Source organism: Coregonus clupeaformis, chromosome 24 (assembly GCF_020615455.1).
Source record: "Coregonus clupeaformis isolate EN_2021a chromosome 24, ASM2061545v1, whole genome shotgun sequence".
Classification (NCBI taxonomy): Eukaryota; Metazoa; Chordata; class Actinopteri; order Salmoniformes; family Salmonidae; genus Coregonus; species Coregonus clupeaformis.
In genome coordinates, this window is record NC_059215.1 from 60,640,323 (window position 1) to 60,648,184 (window position 7,862).

Below are 7,862 nucleotides of genomic sequence, written 5' to 3' on the forward strand. Positions count from 1 at the left end.
TGAAAATGAGACGAGGGGAAGACTTTGTGGGGATAGGGAGGGTGTAATATGCTTTCTTCCCCGTCAGTCAAAATACCAGCACTGACAACCTGTTATTTCCCTTGGTTTATGTTTCTGGATCAGCATGTGAACAGATGTTATGTACTGTTTTTTCCACTGCATACTGTATGGTTGGATTCAGAAGAATGTGAAATGTGTACATGCCAGACTTCCTAACAATGTTTTGGGTTGACATAACTAGCTGTTGCTGTCTCAGGGGAGCTCGGGGACATTTCATGTGCTAGTACAGTCCCCAGACTTAGCCCCAATGCTTTGTTTAGTTTAAACCCCTCTATGCCAGCATGCAGGCCCAGTGCCAGCCGGAACTAGGTTGTTTCCACAACAACTTTGGTAATGAGTGTGTGTGTGTGTGTGTCCAATGTGCTGACTTCCTTGCCTGGAATTTGAATGAGATTGCTGTACAGTAATTAGCAAAACTCTTACCCTCATCCGCTAAGAAGTCGTTACTAACCCTTATGGAAAAACCACATGATTTTCACATTTTCATGTGATCACGTGATCTTATGTGAAGTTAATGTGATAACATGTGACAACGTGTATAGCAACATGTGATAACACGAAACTACACGTGAAAACGTCATCACATGGGAAGTGTTCCAAAAACAAGTTTTGTAATAATATATGCCGTTTAGCAGACGCGTTTGTCCGAAGCAACTTAGTAATGCATGTATACATTTTACGTATGGGTGGCCCCAGGAATCAAACCCACAACGCTGGCAGTGCAAATGCCATGCTCTACCAACTGCGCCATTCAGGACCATGTGAAATTTTACGTGCAATCATCTTGTTTTCCACATGTGAAATCATGTGGTTTTTCTGTAAGGAAAGTGTCATTTTCAGAGACGTCATACTGTATATATGAATGGAATCTATATTAGATATCATGTTTTTAATGTTAAACAGTGATACAACATTCATTGGTTGCACATTATTGTATTTCTGCGTGCGTGTGTGTGTGTGTGTGTGTGTGTGTGTGCATGCGTGGCGGGGTCATTATATATCCTGTATTAGATAAATGGCATAATGATTTTTCAAAGTTTGTGTGTATAAAATAAATAACGTGAAAACAACGTTGAGTCTACCTGTTTAGCCCCAGTGGGAACATCAACATGCGTTCCTTTTTAGAGATGTGTGTTTCCTGAAGCTATTATTTTGTTGAATGAACATATACAGTGGGGAGAACAAGTATTTGATACACTGCCGATTTTGCAGGTTTTCCTACTTACAAAGCATGTAGAGGTCTGTCATTTTTATCATAGGTACACTTCAACTGTGAGAGACGGAATCTAAAACAAAAATCCAGAAAATCACATTGTATGATTTTTAAGTAATTAATTTGCATTTTATTGCATGACATAAGTATTTGATCACCTACCAACCAGTAAGAATTCCGGCTCTCACAGACCTGTTAGTTTTTCTTTAAGAAGCCCTCCCGTTCTCCACTCATTACCTGTATTAACTGCACCTGTTTGAACTCGTTACCTGTATAAAAGACACTTGTCCACACACTCAATCAAACAGACTCCAACCTCTCCACAATGGCCAAGACCAGAGAGCTGTGTAACGACATCAGGGATACAATTGTAGACCTGCACAAGGCTGGGATGGGCTACAGGACAATAGGCAAGCAGCTTGGTGAGAAGGCAACAACTGTTGGCGCAATTATTAGAAAATGGAAGAAGTTCAAGATGACGGTCAATCACCCTCGGTCTGGGGCTCCATGCAAGATCTCACCTCGTGGGGCATCAATGATCATGAGGAAGGTGAGGGATCAGCCCAGAACTACACGGCAGGACCTGGTCAATGACCTGAAGAGAGCTGGGACCACAGTCTCAAAGAAAACCATTAGTAACACACTACGCTGTCATGGATTAAAATCCTGCAGCGCACGCAAGGTCCCCCTGCTCAAGCCAGCGCATGTCCAGGCCCATCTGAAGTTTCCCAATGACCATCTGGATGATCCAGAGGAGGAATGGGAGAAGGTCATGTGGTCTGATGAGACAAAAATAGAGCTTTTTGGTCTAACCTCCACTCGCCGTGTTTGGAGGAAGAAGAAGGATGAGTACAACCCCAAGAACACCATCCCAACCCTGAAGCATGGAGGTGGAAACATCATTCTTAGGGGATGCTTTTCTGCAAAGGGGACAGGACGACTGCACCGTATTGAGGGGAGGATGGATGGGGCCATGTATCGCGAAATCTTGGCCAACAACCTTCTTCCCTCAGTAAGAGCATTGAAGATGGGTTGTGGCTGGGTCTTCCAGCATGACAACGACCCGAAACACACAGCCAGGGCAACTAAGGAGTGGCTCCGTAAGAAGCATCTCAAGGTCCTGGAGTGGCCTAGCCAGTCTCCAGACCTGAACCCAATAGAAAATATTTGGAGGGAGCTGAAAGTCCGTATTGCCCAGCGACAGCCCCGAAACCTGAAGGATCTGGAGAAGGTCTGTATGGAGGAGTGGGCCAAAGTCCCTGCTGCAGTGTGTGCAAACCTGGTCAAGACCTACAGGAAACATATGATCTCTGTAATTGCAAACAAAGGTTTCTGTACCAAATATTAAGTTATGCTTTTCTGATGTATCAAATACTTATGTCATGCAATAAAATGCAAATTAATTACTTAAAAATCATACAATGTGATTTTCTGGATTTTTGTTTTAGATTCCGTCTCTCACAGTTGAAGTGTACCTATGATAAAAATGACAGACCTCTACATGCTTTGTAAGTAGGAAAACCTGCAAAATCGGCAGGGTATCAAATACTTGTTCTCCCCACTGTATATATATAGGAACAAGCCTCATGAAGTGGTAATAGCGTCATTGTTTTTGGCAGACTTAAAAAGTGTCTCTTAAATATGAGAGGACAGAAGGAGATGGGGTAGGATGCATTTATATTGAATGAAGCTCGAGGAGAATAACACGTAAGCCTACAGTACCAGATGATAGTGCGCGATATGGAGTCCCACTTCGACAGTGATTGTCAAATCCTGAGTGGCGCAGCGGTCTAAGGTATGACATATCAGTGCTAGAGGCGTCACTACAGACCCTTGTTCGATTCCAGGCTGTATCACAATCTGGCTGTGATTGGGAGTCCTATAGGGCGGCGCACAATTAGCCCAGCTTTAGCCGGGTTAAGTCGTCATTGTAAATGAGAATTTGTTCTTAACTGACTTGCCTGGTTAAATTGAAAAAATAGTTATGTAGGTGGTATTCTGTTGTGCAACAATGATATGAAGGAAAGCCTTCATGTATTAGTGTCATGGTGATATGAATGTGTCTTGGTTGAATTACAGTTTTGTAGTTTAGGCATTACATAGCAGCCATCCAATTAATCCATAGGCTCAAATAAACAGAATAGCCACAACATCTCCGTGAGGTAGGCCGTTACAGTGGGTGTTGCAGCAGGCAGTCAAGGATATTACATTTTCTGCCAAGGTGTTACATTTTTTTTTGCAAAGTGGGGAATAAATATGCGCTTAAGTTCTTAGAATAATATTTACAAAACTAAAACAAGACCTTTCCTAAAGAAAATATGTGTGCTTGCAAGTCTTGAAGTATTTATGGTTGTTAAATAGTAGTAGTAGTGGTAGTGGTAGTGACAGCAGTAGTAATGGTAGTAGTAGTAGTAGTGGTAGTAATAGGGTTGTTAAAGTGAGTTATTTTGGGGTTTGTAAGTGTGGAGTTATTATAGTAGGTTATTGTGGGCTAGTATAGTAGGCTAGATTATTATAGTAGGATATAGTGGGCTAGTATAGTAGGCTAGGTTATTATAGTAGGATATAGTGGGCTAGTATAGTAGGCTAGGTTATTATAGTAGGATATAGTGGGCTAGTATAGTAGGCTAGATTATTATAGTAGGATATAATGGGCTAGTATAGTAGGCTAGATTATTATAGTAGGATATAATGGGCTAGTATAGTAGGCTAGATTATTATAGTAGGATATAATGGGCTAGTATAGTAGGCTAGATTATTATAGTAGGATATAATGGGCTAGTATAGTAGGCTAGATTATTATAGTAGTGTAAGGTTCTGTATTTATTTTCTTAGTCAACATTGTGTTCTTGAACGTAGCCCTGTTTCTATGTGGTCTTGAACGTAGCCCTGTCTTTCATTTTTGTTCATTGATTTCACCTGTGTTTGTTACTCACCTGGTCTCATTATCTCCTTATTTAGTTCAGTTCATTCTGTTTGTGCCTTGTGAGGTATTGTTCGTTTTGACTCTACTAAGCCTTTTCCTAGCTCGTTTGTGAGAACCAGTTATAGCCTTCAGTCCTAGTTTTTGATTCTCCTGCCTGTTTGCCTACCTGTGTATGACCATTGCCTGCCTGTGACCACGATTCCAGCCTTTTGCGGAGGTGAAATAAACATCTCCCATGCTCTGCGTGTGAATCTACACCTTTTTCTCCCTGAGTATTCATTACGAGTAGGGCTCCCGAGTGGCGCAGCGGTCTAAGGCACTGCATCTCAGTGCTTGAGGCGTCACTACAGACCCCCTGGTTCAATTCCAGGCTGTGTCGGAATCGGCCGTGATTGGGAGTCCTATAGGGCGGCGCACAATTGGCCCAGCGTCGTCCGGGTTTGGCCGGTGTAGGCCGTCATTGTAAATAAGAATTTGTTCTTAACTGACTTGAATATAATGGGCTAGTGTAGTAGGCTAGAGTATTATAGTAGGTTATAGTGGGCTAGTATAGTAGGATATAGTGGGCTAGTATAGTAGGCTAGATTATTATAGTAGGATATAGTGGGCTAGTATAGTAGGCTAGATTATTATAGTAGGATATAGTGGGCTAGTATAGTAGGCTAGTATTATAGGATCATAAGCCATAGGATGTGTTTTAAAGCTCTCAAAATGGTTTAGTTTGAACATTCTGAAAGTTCTGTGACAGATCTTCCGCCATGTACATTAATGGGGATACAACAAGCTTTATTAATACATAAAGTATGAATGGTAGCAAAAAGCTGTGTTCAATCAAAGTTCAGTCAGTCTGCACATGTCAAAACTCATGCTATGATGCTGAGGTGGATACAGACTGGTTGAGCAGCTCAGGCAGATTGTATGGGCAAAAACAAATGGAGCTATTAGCATTTTGCAATACATGAAATCCTTTTGAATGAATACATTATTTCACCTTCCCAAAAAATGTATCTGCTTTCATTTTCCTTAGCTGACATATGAAAATATGAAATATTTTTCCGCAGAGCCTTCTCAGTACAGGCAGGATAGGTACAGTTCTGACGAGACATAACAACGACACTGGCACTGCTCCAGGTAAGAACACACTCTAGGCCAGGTATGGAGGTTGCTGGTCACATGACCAGTTTCACAGCTCCAGGCAAGAACACCATCTAGACCAGGTATGGAGGTTGCTGGTCACATGACCAGTTTCACAGCTCCAGGCAAGAACACCATCTAGGCCAGGTATGGAGGTTGCTGTTCGCATGACCAGTTTCACAGCTCCAGGCAAGAACACACTCTAGGCCAGGTATGGATATTGCATTACCTAGGAAATACAGAGATGCAAGGAGAAATAAACTATGATGTGATATAATTCCTCTCGCATCCTCATGTGGATCAGTTGAATGAGAAATGCCTCATTACAATATGTCTCATCCAAATTTCAGAGCACGGAATTTCAACGAGGGATTTGAAAGGATGAGGGAGCTTTGTGGCGCTAAGAGAGAAAAAATGTGCTATTCATTTTCGAACTATGCACAGTCTGCACACTTGTGTTTGCCAAGCAGCTTGCAGGCGAGGAGAGAGCAGCCGCCCAGTTCACAAAATATAGAACTTCGAAATGAGATGAGATGAGATGACTGGCTCAGAGTCAGACAGTTCAGTCAGGATCACTTTGACACGCTGCAATGTACGTGCCTTTGAACAGGGTGTGATAGTATGTGCCAGACGCACCGGACACACCGGGGGGGGGGGTGGGGGGTTCCTGATGTTTGATATAAGTGTATATTCCTGCTACAGTCACTTTTCAGCCCTGTTTACATGTATATCCTACAACCAGTCACTTTTTATGTATAAACCCACCTCAACCACTCCAGTACCTCTGCACATTGAATAAAGTACTGGAACTGACCTGTTTATACTTGCATTCTCCTGTTTCTTTAACTCACATCGTAGTTCTTGTATTTAAAAAATAAAATATATATATATATTTTCTATTATCTATATTATTATTATTATTATCACTGCATTGTTGGGAAAGAGCTCTCAAGGTAAGAATTGCATTGTACTGTTTTACACCTGTTGTATAAATCAAATCAAATCAAAATCAAATCAAATCAAATTTTATTGGTCACATGCGCCGAATACAACAGGTGCAGACATTACAGTGAAATGCTTACTTACAGCCCTTAACCAACAGTGCATTTATTTTAAACAAAAAAAGTAAGAGTAAAACAACAACAAAAAAAGTGTTGAGAAAAAAAGAGCAGAAGTAAAATAAAGTGACAGTAGGGAGGCTATATATACAGTAAAATAAAGTGACAGTAGGGAGGCTATATATACAGGGGGGTACCGTTGCAGAGTCAATGTGCGGGGGCACCGGCTAGTTGAGGTAGTTGAGGTAATATGTACATGTGGGTAGAGTTAAAGTGACTATGCATAAATACTTAACAGAGTAGCAGCAGCGTAAAAAGGATGGGGTGGGGGGGCAGTGCAAATAGTCCGGGTAGCCATGATTAGCTGTTCAGGAGTCTTATGGCTTGGGGGTAGAAGCTGTTGAGAAGTCTTTTGGACCTAGACTTGGCACTCCGGTACCGCTTGCCGTGCGGTAGCAGAGAGAACAGTCTATGACTAGGGTGGCTGGAGTCTTTGACAATTTTGAGGGCCTTCCTCTGACACCGCCTGGTATAGAGGTCCTGGATGGCAGGGAGCTTTGCCCCAGTGATGTACTGGGCCGTACGCACTACCCTCTGTAGTGCCTTGCGGTCAGAGGCCAAGCAGTTGCCATACCAGGCGGTGATGCAACCAGTCAGGATGCTCTCGATGGTGCAGCTGTAGAATTTTCTGAGGATCTGAGGACCCATGCCAAATCTTTTTAGTCTCCTGAGGGGGGATAGGCTTTGTCGTGCCCTCTTCACGACTGTCTTGGTGTGTTTGGACCATGATAGTTCGTTGGTGATGTGGACACCAAGGAACTTGAAGCTCTCAACCTGTTCCACTACAGCCCCGTCGATGAGAATGGGGGCGTGCTCAGTCCTCTTTTTTTTCCTGTAGTCCACAATCATCTCCTTTGTCTTGGTCACGTCATACTGTGCAGGTGTCAAATAAACTTTGAAACTGAAACTTGAAACCTCTTTTATTTCTTTGAGTTAGTTACTCAGATGACTGAGCCATTTATATCAGGTTGACATGCAGTGACCTGTCCTGGCGGGATGATGAATTTGAGCAACATTTGCAGAATGTTTTATGTCATGAGGGAGTAAATGAATGGGAATGAAACTCTTTCCAATATCCCCTGAAGTCTATAGCGTCTCAGAGAGTGCTGAGACATTGAACTCAATGCAATACTTTACTATAAAGTGTATTGCGACATTTAAATTCACTTAGGAGTTGGTTCAAATCTCGGGTCCGCCGAGTCTGAGATGGGCTGTGTTAGAGTTGTACTGGCACCCTCTTGAATAAGCCCCAGGTATGTTATGTATGCTTGGCTGAGTCACGCTTCCTTGTACTGATGACCTCTGTGTTTATCTCAGCAGCCAATCAGAAAGCTCAGCAGGGCAGAGCTGTACAAACCTAAGGGCATGTCTTGATCTGTATCTGGACTTTCTGTATTCCTCTTATCTAAGT